Source organism: Chinchilla lanigera, unplaced genomic scaffold (assembly GCF_000276665.1).
Source record: "Chinchilla lanigera isolate Chin_1 unplaced genomic scaffold, ChiLan1.0 scaffold00057, whole genome shotgun sequence".
In the NCBI taxonomy this organism is placed as follows: domain Eukaryota; kingdom Metazoa; phylum Chordata; class Mammalia; order Rodentia; family Chinchillidae; genus Chinchilla; species Chinchilla lanigera.
Window position 1 is genome coordinate 9,294,089 of NW_004955458.1, and position 20,275 is coordinate 9,314,363.

Sequence of the window (20,275 nt, forward strand, 5' to 3'; positions counted from 1 at the left end):
CTTGGGGAGTCTAGAGGTTTGGCTAAGTGACTCAGCAGGAAGCCAGGTTGCTTACTTTGTATACATCCTGAGCCTGTGCAAGAGGAGGGCATGGAGATTATGTGAGAGCTACACGCCCCTTAGGTGGAGGTAGCCTGTTTACAATGTAAGGGACGGAAAGAGGTTGCTTGCTGCCATTCCCCCCTTTGCCCTTGTTGCTTTGCTATCTTCTGCCTGGAGCCAGCCAAGTATGGACTGAAACCTCCACAAACTGTAAGCTAAATAAACCTTTCCTTCCTTCATTTCGGGCATTGGGTATTTTGTCTCAGCAACACGAGAAAAGTAACCAAGACACCCTGTCTCAAAAAGACCAAAGAAAAGAAAAGTTTTGTACTCTACAAAAAAAAGTAATAATATTCTTGATAAAATTAAAATATTTACTATAGCTATTAAGGGCTTAAAAGAATACTAAGTACATGGTAAATATTCAGCTAAATATTACCCAAAAATGTGTTTATTCTCTTCACATCTATGGCATTTACAGCTCACTCTGACAGCAATGGGGAGACAGATTCGAGGGTACCAAGACCGATAAGAAAAAAACCCGTACTAGGTACAATAAAGGCAAGGAAAAAAGGGTAGAAAGTAATAAACAAACATCTGGCAGAAAATAATATATTCCATTTTGGACATGTTCAGATTAAAGTGCCTGAGTGACTTTTTTTTTTCTATCTCAGCAGTTTGTTCAGGTCAATTTTATCACTGCCTTCTAGGATCAAAAAGATATAAAGTTAAATTAAGAATATCCTTTGAAATAGATACTGAAAAATATATAACCTCAAGAATTTTCCTGGTTTATTCGATGTTAATCTATTCAGAGAAATGGTCCTAGGAACTACAGAGCTGCTATTGTTAACGGTGACAAAAATCAATGCTCTGTAAACCTGCACTCCGATGATTCATTTCCTTGGAAACTGACAGATCATTAAATGAACAGAAATTACGTTTTTGTTTATCCTACCTTTTCCAAAGCCAATTATTCCAAAAGCTAAGGGGTGAGTATCTACCAGAAATGGTTAAGTACAAGCAAGTCCAGGTAAAGAACAAGAGTTCACCACACATATGAGTGATAGATTTTGTTCCTTTCGTGCGTGGTTTACCCTCTCTGCCACTGAGAATACTTTTCTATTCACACAGCTCTATCTCCTCTACCACTCCTGCCCCATTTTACTTTCTCTCCCACCCACCTCTGCCTTCACTGACCGCCCCCCACCTCTTCCTAAAGTTGCACAGGATGACAGGGACTATTCTTCATTTATGTTTATGTCCCTTGCTCCCAGAATAGCGTGGTGCATATTAGGTATTTAATGTGCACTTAGTAAAAAGGGAATCATTGATCACATAAACCCACTTCTTGAAGATAAGCTCCTTAATAACTTCATAACTGAAAGAGTAGATCCGGGCATAAAATCAGGGCCACACAATAGGCAGTTTCTAGTAAGTCTCTACAGTTGTAAATACCAGACATTACATCTGAATCCCTGTGTGCAGGAGGTTACTACAGACACAAATTAATTTCAGTTTCATGCTTTAAACTTTTATTATTTTCCAAATAATCCTGTGAACAACACCATAAAAATACTCTATCTTATTTACTGCCCTTGTCCAAATGTGATCGAGACAGCCCTCAATAAATACACAACTCACAAACTAATAAATAAACAGATTTCTTCAATTTTTTTACCCAGAAGCAAGCACTTTCCCATTTTCTTAGCTTGTGCACAAAAAATATTATTTATCCAAATGATACAAAGAAATGTGTTCTTTTCAGGTCCTCCCTGTAACCTAAAAATAAAAGTCTACAGCACTGTAACAACAGCTGTGCTCACAGAAGTCCTCTTCCAGGACCATGCCACTTATTATTTTTAAAGTAAATTAAAAACTCAGTAACAAAGATCAAGCTGTATTTCACTTCTATTGTAATGTGAAAATAAGTAACCCTCACCCTAAGAAAGAAGTAAGTAGCTATTGTAATCCAAGTAAATGTTATGACAGAAGAGATAATGGGTCCCCTCAGATCACTCCGCCACTGCATGACATGTTTATCCACCCAGCACCAAGGAATCTTCATAAACCTACGCTTCTTCCGTTCACTTACACAGCGGTAATTGGTGGTGATAAAGTCATTGAAACACTGTAAATCCACGCGTTCATCAAAGTCTGATAAAAAAAATGTTGACCGTCATTCTATATCTTATTTGAATTTTGCTGAATTCTAATCTGATTGTTTTTAAGAGTTCCAACCTGCAGAGCAGAGTTCCTCAAACTCACACCCAAGGACATTTGAGACCAGACAATTCTGCTTGCGGAGGATGACAGCGACTGTTCCTCATTTACGTGTATGCCCCTTGCTCCCAGAATAACATGGCACATATTAGGTATGTGATGTGAAGTTGGCAAAAAACAGAGTCGCTGATCACATAAACCCACCTCCTGGAGATAAGCTCCTTCATAACTTCGCAACTGGGGCCCGCCCTGCGCACTGGACGACGGATGGCGACATCCCTGGACGGTGCCCCCTCAGTACTGCTCGCACCGCTCTTTCCCACATGCCTAACAATTAAGAACGTCTTACAGCATTGCCAGACATCCCCTAAGGTGCAAAACTGCCCCCAGCTAGAACCACATTTGTAAACGGTATAATGTGCAGCAGCTACTGAAGAGCCAGAACCCTCTACTATTCCATTTCCCGGTCATTCTGGACAGATGAGAAATTTCTGTGTAATGATTTAGTAACACGCTATTAAGTAGAGTGTTTGATTGACTCATAAATCCCATGTCCCAGCTCGAATGGATGAAATACTTACCCTATTCATGAACTTACCTTCTTATATTTTAGCAGCTATTTGTAACAGTAAATTAGGAGACAAATGGGAGTTCTGGAGATAAAGAGCCTCCAGTTCCCCGGTGGCCGGGCGCCCGAGGGACTTTGTACACGGTGGCCCGTTCGCATTTTCCTTTTCTCTCAGTAAACAAGGTAATTCTCAGCTTTCAACTGCTATCAGGAGGCCTTCGGAGCTTCTCCCACTGTTGGGGAGACTCACAGAGAGGAGCAAGTTTTGCAGAGGAAGAAAAACATCACATGGAGCTTAACATGAAAGGGATGAAAATAAGACACACACTTCAAGAGGATAAGGAGTAAGTGAATACATCAAGTAAAACTGCACATAAAGTAAAACAAGTTCATAACACTTTTACTGGTTAACACTCCCCAGGACCTGCGATGGGAGGGAGATGAGTGAACAGGAGAGCTCCTTTTCTTAAACTTGGAAAGACGGTGTTTACATGTGTTCATCATTTTGCTTCTTTTGTTATTTTCTGAGCCATGGACCCTTCCTGTCATTTACGTGACAGGCACGGTGCTAGAGACATTCACAGAGGGTGAGCGCATTTCCACACGCAGATCTGTGTTATACATTCCACATGGTAATCTTTGCTAGGTTCAGCTCAAATTCACTGACCCGTACTTGATCTCCTCTAAATGTCCATATTTTTAAGATACAGTGTGTTTTCTTGGATGGCGACATATCTTTTTATAGTTGAAAGCTAAAAAGGAGGAGGAGGAAGAAGAAAGAGAGCAGTACGTTGGGGACCACTGCATTAATGTGTAAAACTCTCTTCCTGAGCAAGAGTAAAAATCCCGTCAGTGGATGGTAAACTGAGAACCTGACAAGTGATAAGCACCAACAAATTGCTTAACAAAACCTTAGCTACTGATTACAATATTGATGCGAAACAGGAAGAGCCAGCTGACGTGAAATAACGCGTTCAAACTGAAAGCCACACTAATGAAAAGGGACACTGCTGTATTGCTTACTGGCTTCCCTGGAAAGAGTGGTAGATATACAGCAACGCAAAAACGTACTGCAGTTCCCCAGTCAGTGTAAATTTAGGCCACAAAAGCAAAATGTCAGGCCGCATTCTCTGCTAAATAATTATAAAATAAATAATCATCTATGACCCCCTTAAATTTTTTTGGTTTTTTTTTTCCAGTACCAGGAATCGAACTCACGACTTTGCGCTTGCCAGGCAGGCGCTGTGCCACTGAGCTAAATCCCCAGCCCCGACCCCCTTAAATTGTAAGGGCTCTTTGGGTGGCACCCACGCAGGGCAAGAGGAAGAAGTAACATTGGCACAGTCTCTGTCTTTAAGCTCACCGAACAGCAAATGTTAGCTCCTTTTTATTTAGAAGGGGTTGCTATGTAAATCATTTATTTTAATAAAATTTAGAAAGCCCAGTAAGTGAACAGTTTGGGGAGTGTCACCACAGAAGTGCTCCGTGAATCCCTTTGTAAAATTCAAATGACTCTTCAGTGTTCTAGAACACTCCAACAAGCTGCTAACGCCATTCCTAGAGCCGCTTTTAAATACTGGCCATATGTGCCCTGCACCAGATACATGATGACCAGGCAAGAAGAACACATTTTTTGTTTTTAATTTGATTCTTGGCACAGATAAAGGAGTCACTTGAGTGTGAATTTTGTAGCAGTAGGAAAAAAATCTATTTCCACTATCTGAAACAGACATTTTCAAGGGCTCTATCTTTTTAAACCTTGCTTTTACAGGAATTAGATATGTTTGTACAACTTCGCTCTCGGTTATTATCTCACGGTTCAGCCTTGTACATAAATCAAGCCACTGCCTTCCATTTTTGCTTGTGCTATTTTCCACTCCTGCCCTTCCATTATTTTTGTGATGATTCTTTTAACTAAGTGTTAGTATTTCATACATATTTTCCCTTCCTTCTTTTACACAAGATAGCGAAGGTAAATACACTACTAAGTTCTATTGGTTTATTGAAATGAACAGTAAATGTTTAATGGTTTGATCAACCTTACATGCCTAGATCTGGTTATCTGGGTAACCACTTTGAAGATAACGATATGTGATACAATAGCCATAGTTAATTTCCTATCACTTAGTTTTGAAATTCTGTACCATTTTTATTGTTTATGTTGTTTTGTTTGTCTTTGTTTTTGTTATTTTGTCTTTGTTCTTTTCTCTCTAAAATTAAAAAAAAAAGAATTAGTATTTCAAACATTCATATTCAAAACTTCATGGCCAGATCAGGTTTAACACTGAGAAACTCTAGATTTTGCAAGTATGCATTTAAATCAGACCAGCGCATTCCAACAGTGCACTCAGCCAATGAGCAAATGAAAGATGCCTATGCAAAACTGAATTAAGTCCAAAAAGATCATTTGACATCTACCTTTACAGGCTTAGCATGGAACTCACTAGTAGAGTATAGGAACAGCATATATGAGGCCCTGGGCTCAATCTGTAGCAGCAAAAACAAATAAAATAAAATCTATATTGATACAGAAAACCTTCAACCTGAAATAAAATTTGCATCTCATTTCATCCCATTTTTTTTAATGAACACCTTGGACTCATGTTCACAAGAAAATCTCTTAATCTGCATTTTTCCTTCAGAATGCATTTAATGTTAAAGAATTAGGCCCCTCTTATTTCTATATTGGGAAAGGCCCACATTTAGCAATCAACTGAGTAATGCAGTGGACGCTGCAGGCTCTCCCAGTATCCGTCTCACCTCTCTCCTGGTAACTGTAGCTAAGCAGTGCAAATACTGACCAAACTCCCAACACAAACCATGACGGAATTACCATGAACTGAGACGCTACAGCTGAGGGTGTCGGGGTGTATTTCTCAGACAATTTAAATATCACAGCCTCACCCCATAGCGTGAGTTTTCAAATGGGCAAACAAATCTTGAAAAAATTCTGAGCCAATCAAAACATCATATTCTTACCACACCCAATAGCTGTGTTTCAAGAAAAGTCAGTATACTTCGTAATAGTTGCCCGCCAAAAGCATACTGTTAGGGTTGTCATTTTAAAAGTACCCACGAAGAAGCTCATTGTGCTGGTGGCTTGGCTGCCAGCTGATGGGCTTTTGCCAGGACCGTGTCCTGAGGGCTCTGACCACGTCAGTGAATCCAGCCTGGGCTGCGACCATAATTTGATGGCGTTACTGAGAGTTCATGGAGACAGGAGGTGGAGCTTAGTTAAAGGGACCGATCAGAGGGGTGTGGCCAGGGACCATCCCAGTCCCGGCCCTACGTTTCTCGGACCCTTTCCCGGTCTCCGAACTTTCTGGATACCATGAGCTGAGCCATTCTCCTCCGCCACACCCTTCTGCCACGACATTTGTGCCTCGCCCCAGGCCTAAAAGCAGTAAAGGCGACCACCCATGCGCTGAAACCTCTGAAACGCTGTGAGCCGGGATGAATCTTCCTTCCTTCAAGCTGTTCTTCGCAGGCATTAGAGCGCAGTGATGAAAAAGTAACGCACACACTTTGCTAAAGTCTAGGTTCAGGCGGTTATACAAAATTATACATAAATTTTCACCTATCCACTGTCCAGGAGCACATTCAAAAGATAAGGAGGTCACGGAACAGTTCCCGTGGAGCAGACCTGTCCTGTGCGGAGCAGGGCCTCTTACATCCCCAGCCCCTTTCACCAAATGTCAATTTTAACTCTGCATCTCTGTCTTTCTGTGTCTCTCTCCCTGTCTCTGTCTGTCTGTCTCTATCTGTCTCTGTCTCTGTCTGTCTCTGTCTCTGTCTGTCTCTCTGTCTCTATCTGTCTCTATCTCTCTCTGTCTCTCTCCTCCGTCTCTCTCTCGTCCTCTCTCTTTCTCTCTCTGTCTCTCTCTCTCATTCTCATTCTCGCTCTCACTTGTGGTCTCTCTCATGCAGCAAGAAGATGGCATCTGAAGACCAGGAAGATGAAACTCACCATACACTGAGTCTACGAGCTCTGTGATGTGGAACCTTCCGGCCTCCAGAGCTGTTTTTTGTTTGTTTTTTGTCTTTTTGAGACAGGGTCTCGCTATGCAGTTCAGGCCGGCCTTGAGCTCACTTTGTAGCCCAGCTGGCCTTGAACTCGCAACGATCCTCCTGCCTCAGCCTCCCGAGTGCTGGGATTACAGGCCTGTGCACCACGCCCAGCAGAGCTGTTCTTTTTTAAACTACCCAGTTTGCAGCATTTTGTTAGAGCAGCCCAAGCTGGACCTTATATTACACGACCACCTATAAAGCACTGATCTCAGTCTACACCTTATGGCTTTGATTGGCTTATTTATTCACCTGGTGTCTCTCTCATTCAAAAGTAAACTCCAGGGAGATAGGAAAGAGTCTCTATAGTTAGTGTATCACCAGTACCCAGCACATCATTTTCAAGATCTAACTGTCATGCGAATGGTTCCAATTTCCCCTGCAAACCACAGCACAGGACTCAATCGCTATGTCCTACAGCTATTGGACTTAAGTGTCTCAACCTTCCTTTCCATATGCCATTCGCTTTGTCAAAAAACATGTCTGCCCCCAGCATGCGTACCACTGTCTACCCCCTTCTGATCCTGCTTCCTACACATAATTTCTACTGTTCTATCAGATCTCAGTTTGACATTGCTCTTTTCCACAAGGCTTTCTCTGGACCAAGAGAGCAAGTTAAGACCCTCTCCTGTCTACCACAACGGTGTCATACTCTAATACTAACTGAATGTATGAAATAATTATAGCATTATCTCTTCCCCCTAGTAAACTGCAAGTGCTCTAGAGACAAAGGTTATATCTTGGTCACAACTGAGACACATAATAGGTGCTCAAGAAAACTGATTAACTTTTTTTCTGCCAACAAGACCGGTGCCTAAATCTGAGTTTGTGAGCAACAGCCCACTGCAGAAGAGTGCCTTCAGATTATTTCTGAATGACCCAAGTAAAATCACATTCTTAAGAAAATCCGATCCCTCTGCTGGACATCAGACAAAATGTTCTGAAGGACTAGATAGTTCAATAAATTGCCCAGCACCTCAGTGACAAGCACTGCAAGATTGCCATTAGAGTTATGATTTGGAAACTCAACTACTCAACCAAAGTAAAAATCTCCTCAACCCAAGGTTACCAAGCCAGCAGAGCGTTTCTTCCACGAGGTGAGAAAGATGTGGAAAATTAATGAGAGGACTAAAGCTAAGAGTGATTTGGAAATGAGAATAACCATTATTATGGAAAAAAATATATAGTGAGAAAAGGGCCTTATATATTATGGAAAAACAACCAAAAATACACAGTAAGTTTTCCTTCAGAAAGCAAATCCAAAGGCTGACTTATCATCTCTGGATTATTCCACTTACAAGTATCATCCGCTCAAATTAAGTCAGCAACAAAGCTTTCCTCGTGCAATAAAGTGAAAAATCACAGAAAATGCTACCAGGAAAACTTACCTTGGAACTGGTCAGTAGCCGGGTAAAGCATGAGAATTTACTTATTCCGTGGTGTGAAGTGATAAGCAACAAAAAGCTCTGGAGAAATCACACATGGACAGAAGGAATGCCTCACTCCTTCACCCTGATTGACTTTTCTCTGCTTTCTCTGTGTCTTGGGAGAAAGAGGCCCTTTTTCAGGCCAGACACATCATGATGAATTCTGATAAGGCAATATTTGGTGCAGCACTGACTAGCTGGTTATTTTGCATACAATTTCTCAGCATCTTCATCAATCCTTTGGCTTGCATCAAGGCAGTAGCTCAGTTGAATTCTTAGCAAGTGGACAAATTTTGTTGTTCTTTTTTTAATTATAGAGACTTTATTAGGAGAAATACGATATTCCTCTTTCGTAAATTTGGGTGAAATTGATCCAAGAGCCAATTAGATGATCCAAAATTCTTAAAAGTTATTTAAAGCAATGATTCTCAATTGTTAGGAGTCATTTCAGGTCAGATATACGTTAGATAGATATGGATCCAGAATCTCATAGAACACATTGCTTCTTGTCTCCTTTGTGATTCTTTTGTCAAGTCTGATAATGTTTGTAAAAATGTGCTTTACCCTTTGATGAAACTATCTAATTCTAATGTCCAACAAATACAAATACCAGAGGACAAACCTTTTCAGAACATGACTTTCTCCACAAGTTTATGGGGAATGCTGCACAGGAAAAAAAAAAAAAAAAAAAAAAAAAAAAAAAAAAAAGCTCTTCTTATAATTCACAATTGCAATAAAGGTAGAAGACATCCTAAGCTTTTTCTGTAAACAGCACATACGTAGAGATGGTTATAATTAGCCATGGCTGGGGAGTCAAAGACAGAAGATATTGACAGACTGAGAAATATAAGAAGCCAAGATAACATCCTCTAACCACAAAGTGTTTTGTGGTGAAATATTTGTTAAGAGAATTCGCAAGAGTAGGCAACAATTTCTCTGACATGCGCAGAGCGGCATTTAAAGAACAGCCACTGGTTATGCAAAGCTTTATGGAAGAGCAGTGGCTAACGTTTTTGGGGGCCATGGCTCTCTTTGAGAAAATCATTGTCTTCAATTTATTCCCAAGGGGCTGGGGATTTAGCTCAGCGGCACAGTGCCTGCCTGGCAAGCGCAAGGTCGTGAGTTCAATTCCCGGTACCGGAAAAAAAAAAAAAAAAAATTTCTTACTCCCAGAAAAAAATATGCATAAGCACAAAACTTTTCACAGGATTTAAAGAGATTCCCTGAAGCTCTCAAACCTATCCTTAGAAATTCTCTAGATATCTCTCCAATGGAAGTTTCTGCTTTGGAGAGGACCATCACTTTAAACATGGGACTGAAGCTTACAGGGAAAAAAGCACTGTACTAGGAATTTCTCTTTAACAAAATCATAGCTATTTAGCCAGAAAAACTCTTATTTCTCACCCCTGTACCTCAAGGACAGATGTACTGAGAATGCCCTGCACAGGTTCGGCTGAGAGTCAAAGGAATATATGTATGGTTCATGGGAAAACAAGCTACGATCTAGTGAACTTACATTGTAAATGACCACATGTAAGCTAATGAGGAACTGAATGAAATTAATATTTATGAAGTGAGTTCAGCCCTCTCTCAATAACTTTAGTGCATATTACCACACTAAATCTTCACATGAACCCAGGGAGGTAACTGTTATTATTCTGACTCAAAAACAAACAAAACCAGTAGCTTCAAGAGATTAATTACCTGCTCAAGGTCACCTCATTGGAAGATGATAGAATTTCTCTCTATCTCAGAATTCTTTAATGACAAAGCTCACCCTCTTTCTTTTTTTTTGATTTTTATTCCGGTACCGGGAATCGAACTCACGACCTTGCGCTTGCGGGGCAGGCGCTGTGCCGCTGAGCTAAATCCCCAGCCCTCACCCTCAGCCATCCCCTGTGCTTGAGGTAAACATGAGTCCAGGGTCCTTCTCCTGGAGCCCATGCGTAACCTGGTCAAAAAATCCCTCCACACCAACTAGTCGAGTGCAAAGCCTCATCGTCACCTCCGTCTGGATTATTGTAAAATCCTCCTCCACAGCACCCCAGCACCCTTCTCTGTCTTCATCCTGTCTGTTCTCAACACAGCAAAGTGATCTTTTAAGAGTACACGCTATGTCTCAGCAGCACACCTCTGCTTAAACCCTGAAATTGCTCCCCAGCTACTCAAAATAAAATCACGTGCCTTACGAAGTCCAAATGCAGCAGGGCAGAGCCATCCCTGCCTCTCTAACCCCACCGTGCATCCGCAGTCCTCCCTGCTGAGTGCTGTAATCTAGCTCTCCTGGCCTCCCCGGTGTACCTCTTGACTTCTGTTTATTTCCTCTGCTTGAAACGTTCCTCCCCAGGCTCCCCACTGCAGACTCCTTCACATCTGTCAAGACTTTTCTGCCAATGCCACCTCCTCTGCGAGGTCTTTCCTGACCACGCTGTTTAAAACTGCATACCGTGTCCAACACCAACGTCCTGCATGCTCTTCCCTTCTTTATTTTTTTCCTTAGAGCATGTATTATCACTTGGCATACCTTTAATGTTACGTATTTGCTGATGTTCTTTTCGTTCCCTCTGTGCAATGTTTCAGAAGAACAGGAATTTTTGGCTGACACCTTACTACAACTCCAGCTCCTAAAATAACGCCAGGTATGTAGCAGATGTGCAAAGGATATTTGGTGAATGAATGAATGAATAAATGGTCAATGGCTCCACAAGAAGACACAAAACCGTGGCATCTTTTAGAGCCTCCTTGCACGCTAAATATTGTTGCCTTACAATAACCACTGCACACCAGTTGAATAGAGCCCTTGAACATTGGTGCTAGCCTCAGCAAAGGAAGCTGGCCTTCCCTGCTTTAGGGGAATGGCTGGCTCGCCACTTTTCGGTTCAGTCCACCACTTAAGCTCTCTCAAACAAGGGAAATGAAAACATGCATTTCAATTTAAAATAACCTTTTCAGAAGAAATGTGAGCTTTCCATTGTGAACGAGTTTACCAACTTAATCCTTAATTCACTGAGTGCCACAGAATTGTATGTGTTTGTGCCATGTAAAGACTAGAAACGGCGTAAAAAAAAAACCCTTCCTTGCCCACAGCATAATTAGGTAAGTGAAGAAATCATATGCTCTTTTATGAAATGAGGAGGCTCATGGGGGAGGGATTGTCCTGATGCTATTTATACCGAATACCAACCTAAGCAGAGAGGTTGTCAGTCACTTGCTAAAAGGTATGTCTGGCGGAAATAAAAAGAAGGCAAATAAATGAGCCTATGTGTTTTAATATCCCTGAAAATTTAAGAGGAAATAGTATTATAATTACTTGGCAGTGTCACAACCTGTACATCCAATAATGCAAACTGCACACCCCTCACAGGCCGTCACGGAGTTCTCAAGTATTTTGTAGAGTCTGTTTCCTTGATTTAGGAATTATAAGTCACAAAGTGGAATCCACTGACACGTTTTACCCCAGCGCATGGACACTACAAGTTATTCCCAGTGGAAAAGCAAAATGTAAAATGTTACAACCAAACATGAGGGTTATGACATCTTATAGTCTATACATTGACTTCATCTGAAAGGAAACATAACAGCTCGCAGGATTGGTTAACACCTCTTCTCCTGGCTGGAGATCAGGAGAATACTTTCACCAACAACTACACCATTTTCTCCAGTTAGGAGGCTGCAACAATGACATACATTTTAGCAACAGACATCGCCCGAGCCACAGCACGGAGACAGGAGGCCACACTCCAGGGAGAGGCTTTCTTATTATTCAGAAGCCATGACACACTGGATCTGGCAGGAATCTGGCCCAATTCGTCACTCATTAAACAGAAGTGAGGCTCTAATTTGAGAAGCGACTCGCCCAAGGTCATGCAGTGACTGAGCCAGGAGGAAAATAAAGTCTCCTGATTCCCAGCCCAATCATCTTTTTAGTACCTTGTGGGTACTCAATAAATACTGGTTTCCTTTTCTCTTAAGGACAGGAGGAAAGACAGAGAGAAAGGACACAGTCATTTATTATGGTTTGCTTGTGTTTTTTTAATACAAAGTCTTTAGAAAGACAACACCAGAGTGGCAATGTGTATTTTATTTCCCCGGAGCATGATGTGCTCTTGGGTAAATGTATTTTATGAAAAGATTTGTCCTGGGAGCTTGGCAGATTTTACTGTAAATATTTTAACAGTTTCCTATTATTTAGTTGTAGGATTAAATTTTTATCCTCGCCTCCCCAGACCGATGTCTGCAGATTGTAAGTGGTTCTGCGAGGGAGTGCCTGCAACAGGAATTATAGCTTTCTTCATTAAAGAATGTGTGGTAGACATTCAGAGAAGGACTTCCCCTACTGTACAAGAAATACCAGCTATCTGCTCACTAGCTTCCCATCAGCTGCAGAGAGCTGTCCTAGGGCACTGCTCATACACACACCCAGCAAGCAGAGGTTACAAACGCTGTAGCCAGCCAGCCGGACCAGTTCGGCACAGCTCTGATGAACACATGCAGTTTGATGCAAAAATACAGCCAATTTTATTTTATCACAATAAAAGATACGTTACCACTAATGCCCCTCAAAATACTCCCTTTTGCTTCAAACACACTTCTCCTATTATTCTTGCCACTTTGTGTGCAGTTCAGGAAGTCTTCTTTCTTGAGTGTGTTTAGTTGCGTTGTTACAGCTGCCTCAGTGTCCTAAATTGATTAAAAACATTCACCTTTCATAGTCTTTTGACTTTGGGGAGAGCCAGAAGTCACACAGTCAAATAATACCAAAATCCAGGGTTCAAGTCCCTGTTCAGGCGCCAGATATCGAAAAGCAGGTTAAATAACCCTAAGATACTGCAGGCTAATCAAGCCTGCAATCTTCCAAGTGAGTGGATGGTGAAGGCTTAAATAAATCAGACAGTGGTAATGCTTTCAGGGCTCCAGGAGGGACTAACTCCCTTACAGCTTCAGTATTCTCTGAGTTTAGCCAAAGACTGCTGTGGGCGGCCCATATTTATTTGGTTTACAAACAAAGGAGGAGGATACTCAAGAAAAGGTGGGAATCTGGGTAGGAACTTTTCAAGTAATACATTATGTTAATTTAGGAGAACTATGTTATCTCCAGGAAGGCCTTCACAGCAGGAGTGAGACGCCTGCAGCTGCAGTCTCCTTTAAGTTAATTGGGCTGGAGCCAGACATCCTCAGCTGTGGCCTTCGGACAACTCACAAGTAAACACGAAAAGCCAATTGGTTAATATTACATCCTGCTCAGAGCCACTTTGTAGTGGTCCCCAACAAGATCCAGTGAATAAGGTGGATGAGGACACTATAACGTTTTCACAAGCCTGCCTTTCAGTTGGATAGCCCTCAGCAGCAGTGTTCACTGTATTATGTTTTGTTTTGTTTTGTTTGTTTGTTTCCGGTACCAGGAATCGAACTCACGACCTTGCACTTGCCAGGCAGGCACTGTGCCACTGAGCTAAATCCCCAGCCCTGTATTTTTTATCACACCTCATAAAACCACAAAAGAGGATTTCCAGAACTGCTTCAGAAAGTGGCAAGAACAATGAGGTAAGTGCTTTCAAACAAGGGGAATATTTTGGTTGGGGAGGGTGGGGGAGGGATTTTGGCAATGTTTCTTTTACTGTAATTTTTTTTCATTTAAATATTTGCTGTACATTTCAATCATGCTTTGGTTGTCTCTAAATCTCCATAACCACCCTGTGCTCTAAAGTAGACTTCATAATTTTGGAAACAATCTTAAGAAAGCTAAGAAAATTGTTCCAAGTTACAGTTTTAATTGTAGATACCTAGAGGATTTTTAGGCCAAACAAAGTTTTATCTTTCCACACATGGAAGGCAGGTCTAACACTCCTAAGCATCCCTAGAGACAGAAAGTTCAGACAGAACGTGACTGGGTTCCTGGGCCTGCGTTTCCCATTTATGCAGCCAGTCTGGGCGTCTACCCATATAGCACTGCAAGGATGGGAGCTTGCCATGCCTAAGGAGGATGTTTTTCTCTAACGGGGTTTAGGATTGTTAGTTCCTGCTTCAAAGGTTCCAGATCTTGGTACTACCAGAAAGTTTCTCAATCAATCAATAAAAAAAAGAAAAGTTACATATAGCCTTGACCTTTAGAATTTTCCCTGTAGTCACCTATGTTAGGTTATTTCTCACTCTGCTCTTGCACCAGACATGGCCTAATAAGAATCTCACAGTCTTCTAAGACTAATTCTTCCTCTCCTCTCTGAAAATGCTAGACCTGTTCGGTAGAAGAATTCTCCTACACAAGTAAGTATCTCAAGAAGGTCTCCTAATTGCATATTAATATTATTTTGGGAAAGAACTTGGGATCATTAAGGGCAAACCAAGAGATCAGTATACAGAGCTTGGACATAATCATATAAGTAAATTTTTCTCCATCTGAATACCTCAAAGACTGTGATCAGCCTCAGAACTATCTCAGTAGGAACTTTGTTCAACCATGAAACATGTCCAGAGTAATGTCCCTGGGGCCACCGCAGAGGAAGACTCCTGCACATGCCATTCATGAAATCTATGCAGTGGTACCCACTTAGACCCACGCAGTATCCCATGACAGCAGCTGAGTAGCAGTCCTGGCATATCTTCTAACAAGCTGATAGTTTTCTCTGCCCACGCCCCATAATCCTATTCAGTAAGCCTCCTCTTTAGAATATCTGTTCTTTAGTGACCCATATGTTTACAATATACTCAATAGATTTTTCTTTCCTGAAGGGAAAAAATGGAAGTGGAAAATTGTGGCTGCTGTCTATTTTACCTAAATAAGATGTGTATGTCCTTTTCTAGCAGCTACATTTCAATATGTAGAGAATGGATGTTCGCCAAGTTCCTGCAAGAAACATTTCTGTCCAATATTATGCCAGCCTGGTGTTTAACATCGCTACTAAAAGGCGGAAAGGGGTCTGCCTCTGGGATCATCTCGGCAGAGGCAATCATGTGCGGATGTCATTCCTGTCAATCATTTCTCTCAGGAGAGCTCAATAAAGAAGTAAGATCCCCTAAATTCTATGAAGCAATGACTTCCTCCTTCTCCCACCAAAGGCAAGGAAAGGTCCAAATTTAGTTGGGCGTTTGCAGAAAAAGAAAAATACTACACAGAGAGTTGACACTATTGAGGCAACATACAAATACTGCATATTGCTTTGGATACAGATCAAAGAACTGAAGAACAAACCTTCACTTATTTATATCTCCATAGGTCTTAGATTTATAAGGGGATCTCAATTTAAAAGGGACAAACATTAAGATTAGCCAAAAAAAAGTCATCCTTAATATCTGACATGCATTTAAAGCAATATCCCGGAACATTACATTGGACTCCATCTATATCTTATACCCCAGCATGCCACTACCTTATAGTAGCATTTTTTTCCCATTAAGCCACTGTCCTCCTAACCTGGGCTGGCCAAGGAAACCAATTATAAGAAATCAGCCCAGTAGTTACACCTCACCCAAACGGACTTGACGTGCACGTCCAATCCAGCAGAATTAATGAGGCATCGTTTTCTCCAAAGCTTCCTCAGTGGGTTCTCCCTTCCTCAGTGTAGCAGATCATTTGGTAACGTCTAAGCAGACTACATAACTTATTAATCACCTTTTGTTTTTAATTATTGCTCAACCTAATATACCAAACTTGTAGTAAATTCAAAACTCTCTCCTGCCCCAGTATTAGCGACCTGAATGAAACACAGAAAACTATGCTCTGTAACTTATTCTCCTCTTTCATTTTGAAATAAAAAAAAAAATGATTTCCTTCTGAGACATTCCTTATTTCTTCTGGGTTTCCACATCTTCATGTGAAAGGGACAAGGGTCTTTCATTTCGATGGCATCTCTCACTACCAGTGGCACCACCAGATCCTCATTCTGAAGAACATGTCCAATTTTGCACTGAAGGTACATGAGTAAATTCTTTAGCTGACACTCAGGGTCATTCAGTGTACCATGCCTTGATTTGACCCCTGGCTCTGACCTGACCTCTTTGCTGGCCCTCTCTCAACTCCGACCACAGTTATAACCCTCAGACCTTGGCCACAGGGGTTCCCCCTTGGGTGTGGTGCCTGGGAGACAGCTTCCACCCTGCTTAAGCCATGCTGAGGTACTTATGTACCAGGGAGAATTTCATGTTTGCCTCCTTGCTGTGCCAACTGGTGGGCATGGTGGTTGCTCTCCCTCTGCCTCTTCTCTGCCTCCTATTCCATTGCAGCTCTCCCTTCCCATGTGGAGATGAGTCCAGTTCTTGGTTAAATCTAACGTCTATCCTGGGTTGACAACTTCCTCCTTTTTATGGCAAGTCCAGGTCTGTAAGATGAGCTTTCTCAGAGTCCCTGAAAAGGAGAAGTCCTTCCTCCTGTTTGGTGTCACTCTCCCACATGTCCACAGAATTCTACACCTAGGCTACTACACCGCTATCCCTACAGAACGTCCCTTTCTTCTTTAATAGATCGGACGTGGAGGGGAAGGGCTTGGGCAATGATTGCAAGTAGCAGAGCTTCTGCCCTTCAGCCCTGAGGGAGGTGTATGTTTCCCCCTTTTAGAGGCTCTTGTAGGAATGGGAGGTACCTAACCTCTGTGTCCCTCCCTCGCCCTAAATCGAGTCTCTAAACCCCACACAATACAAAAAGTGCCACTCCACATCCTGTCACAAGTAGAAACATGATGCAAGGCATCAAAAAACACTGTCTTTTCCATGACCCTGAGAGTTCTCTGGAGTACGTGTGATATGGACTAAACTTCTTTAGTGCGGAACCGGATAAAAGAAATCTGGCCTGATAGTCCTTCTTTGGGAACTGTAAATCTATCTGGTTATGCAGAGCCTGAGATCTTACAGAGTGACTGCCTCTGGAAAAATGTGGGTTCTCTAGGAAATGTACAGACAAAGGGCTTTCCCACTGATCTTGATTAACCTTGGATGGATTTTTCTGAGTTACCACAACTAAAACACCTGTCTTTTAGGGCCAATTGTTGCCCCTCCCCAGTCAAAAATAAAAAAATAGGGGGAAAATCATATATCTCTTAATATAGATGCTGGGTTCCCCAGCTTAACAGCCTTCCAAAATTTCTATTTTCTACGGTCCTGTTAGCTATTATTATGAGGCTGGGTCCACTTGGAATTCTTTTCTAAACTACGCCTAACCAGTGCAGCTTAGCTGGTGCCACCTACACCCTCAGCTCGATCCTGACCTAGGCCTAAGTTTGATCCTAAGCTACATACTTAGCAGCATTTATTGAGGGATCATTTGCTTGTAATTCCAAGGTGAAAAGATTCCTGGACCCACTCAGGGTTCTTCATAGGAATCTTAATAGTATTTGTTCAGGTTCTTTATTATAATTTCTCAAGAATCAGCATGGATAGAAATTGGCTCTTGAAAGTTAAGTGATGCAGGGGCTGGGGATTTAGCTCAGTGGCACAGCGCCTGCCTGGCAAGTGCAAGGTAGTGAGTTCCACTGTTGGTACTGGAAAAAAAAAAAAAAGAAAGTTAAGTGATGGACACAGGGATAGGACATAGATCTAAGAAGCACCAAGGCTTTTAGAAGAGATTTTAAAATCTGTCCTGTACAGCTCTGGGATTCTTGCAGAGCTGGCATGGCGGTGGAAAATTCAGAAATGAGCCTCTTTGAATTCTTGTCAACCAAAGCAGATTGTATTTTACCTGTTTTATATACAGAGTCTAACCCCTCAGCTTCCCTGACCACACTGAGCAAAGAACTCTCTTGAGCCAGATACAAATTGCACAATACAGCTAACATATATAAGTAACAAAACTTCCATTTTTATTATAACATTTCTAAAATCAGCAGTGCTGTATGTGTAATTATAACAATAGCATGAGAAAAAAGCTATTTGACGCACTTTGTGCTTTCTATGATATAGCTGAGAAATGCTTTTAACTGATTATTTTACAGAATAATAAAACAAGCCTAAGTTTAATAATTAAATAAGAACACCTGCATGTCTGCTCAGGAACAATAAATACCTGTCTTCGCAGGCACACTGATGTATTTGAAGTATAATAATCACCGCGTGTTGCTCACCACCTTGCACAAACACAGGTAACCTTCGGATACACACGGTTCCAGTTCAGTGGGGTATGTGTGGTGGAGCAGGAGGAGGAGTTAGCACCCCAGTGCGCCCTCCCCTGCACGGTGTTTGGTTCTCACCCACATACCCGGTGCTGGAGCACTGCACAGTGGAACCATGAAAAATATTGCTAACATTATATAATAATGCTTAAAGTTTAAGATCTCATTGGGCCACATTACCAGCTGTCCAGGAATTTTTAAGGACCAAAGACCAAGGATGGACACGCCTGGCGTTATATGTTAGATTCCATCTTGATTGGGAGCAAGGGGGATGGTTTTGCTCCAAACAAAAAAAAAACCTAAACATCCGCTATATAAATGTCTTTAAAGTAACTGAATATATAACCTCTTGCCTTATCAAATAAAGGCAGGGAGACCCGCCTTAACAAGCAATGGAACTCGCTTACTAATTACTATTACTATCATAAAACGATGTTAGTAACGATACCCATTTGCAAGCCTGATGAGATTCAGTTTTCAGTATTCAGCTACACTACAAACTTTCTTTGGGCTATAAAAAAACACTTTCACAGAACTGTATTATCATTTGGCCTTTATCAGGGATAATATGAGCAACCATAACTCGACACATATTTCGGCCTTATTTGTGAAACTGCTGTTGAAGATACTGTCAATGTCCCTTCTATAAAGATCCATTCAGTGCATTCTCTTTACCTCTGAGAGGTAGAAAAATATTCTGTTTCCTTTTTGTCAGACGCTCAGGAACTTGAAATTCCCTAGTTTGTCTTTAGCGGCCAGTAAACCAAGAGTCAAAGTTAGTGTTCAAGGTGGCTGTGGGGATCTACATTCAGAAGCTGTGTTTTCTGACCCAGTTATCACCCAGTTCTTTAATTCTGCCACCATTAATTGCATATTTAGGTGCTAGGCACTGTGTTAGGTACTGGGGGCACAAAAGTTATTAAAAATGATCCTTTCCCTAAAAGCAATTTCAGTTAAATGACTCTTGCTCTTTTATTTTTATGATGTTTCCACATACACGCCTTTGTCTGTAATCTATATCATTTTTATTTTTGAAAACAGATATATTATTGATAAATAAGTAAAATAAATGAATATGTTATGAAAAGAAAAGACATAGTCTTATATTTGCCTAGAGAGGTAAATAACTGAAAATATATTCTTCTCTTAGCCTTTAAATCATCGACAGACTGTTACAAGCAACCAAACTAATTCTTAACAAGCCTGTCTGACACTGTTGCTCCTCATCTGCGCAAAAATATTAACTGCAACTACCATAAACACTGCCCTCAAACCCAAGTAAACAGAACCGTAGCATATCAGAGGCAGTCCTGACACGAAGAACATGCAATCTGTCTAAACACTTCGGCGCCTCAATGCATGGGACAAGGTAATCCATTTCTGTACTGAAATGGACACATCCAACAGCTGAAGACCCTGTCATTTCAAAACAATGAACAGTAAACAAAAAACGGTCACAATACATCAGTGTGCTCATTCACTCAAAGCACTAACTCACTTTTTAGCCATCTGGGGATCTTATATAAGCCACCATATAAAAAGTGATGGCAGGGCTGGGGATTTAGCTCAGCGGCAAAGTGCCTGCCTGGCAAGCGCAAGGTCGTGAGTTCGGTTCCCGGTACCAGAGGAAAAAAAAAAAAAAAAAAAAAAAGTGATGGCTTCTTTTTCCACCAGAAAAGAAGTGATGCTTTATGATAAGTTATTGACGTTATCTCACAGGTTTGCTCACGTTTTCCTCATCATCTCCACCATCAGGGAGGTAAGCGCAGATTTGCAGTTTCTAATTTGTGGTTTCAAGTATGCCCCAGATCTTACACCTAAACCCACGGGAGGTCCAAGCGGTCCTTTAAAAT

The 20,275-nt window shown here is 41.4% G+C and overlaps 1 protein-coding gene across 2 annotated transcripts in view; it reads right to left on the reverse strand.

Annotated features, from left to right (window-relative positions):
- Fam19a2 (family with sequence similarity 19 (chemokine (C-C motif)-like), member A2) overlaps positions 1–20,275 on the reverse strand; it is a 415,567-nt gene that overhangs the window by 358,297 nt on the left and 36,995 nt on the right. The window contains exon 1 of one of the 2 annotated variants that reach the window (XM_013521031.1): positions 10,627–10,693. The exons of the other annotated variant lie outside the window; for it this stretch is intronic. The gene's annotated coding sequence lies outside the window, so the exon portion shown is untranslated. Of the gene's footprint in view, positions 1–10,626; positions 10,694–20,275 lie in introns of those variants that run through there. 2 annotated transcript variants of the gene reach the window in all.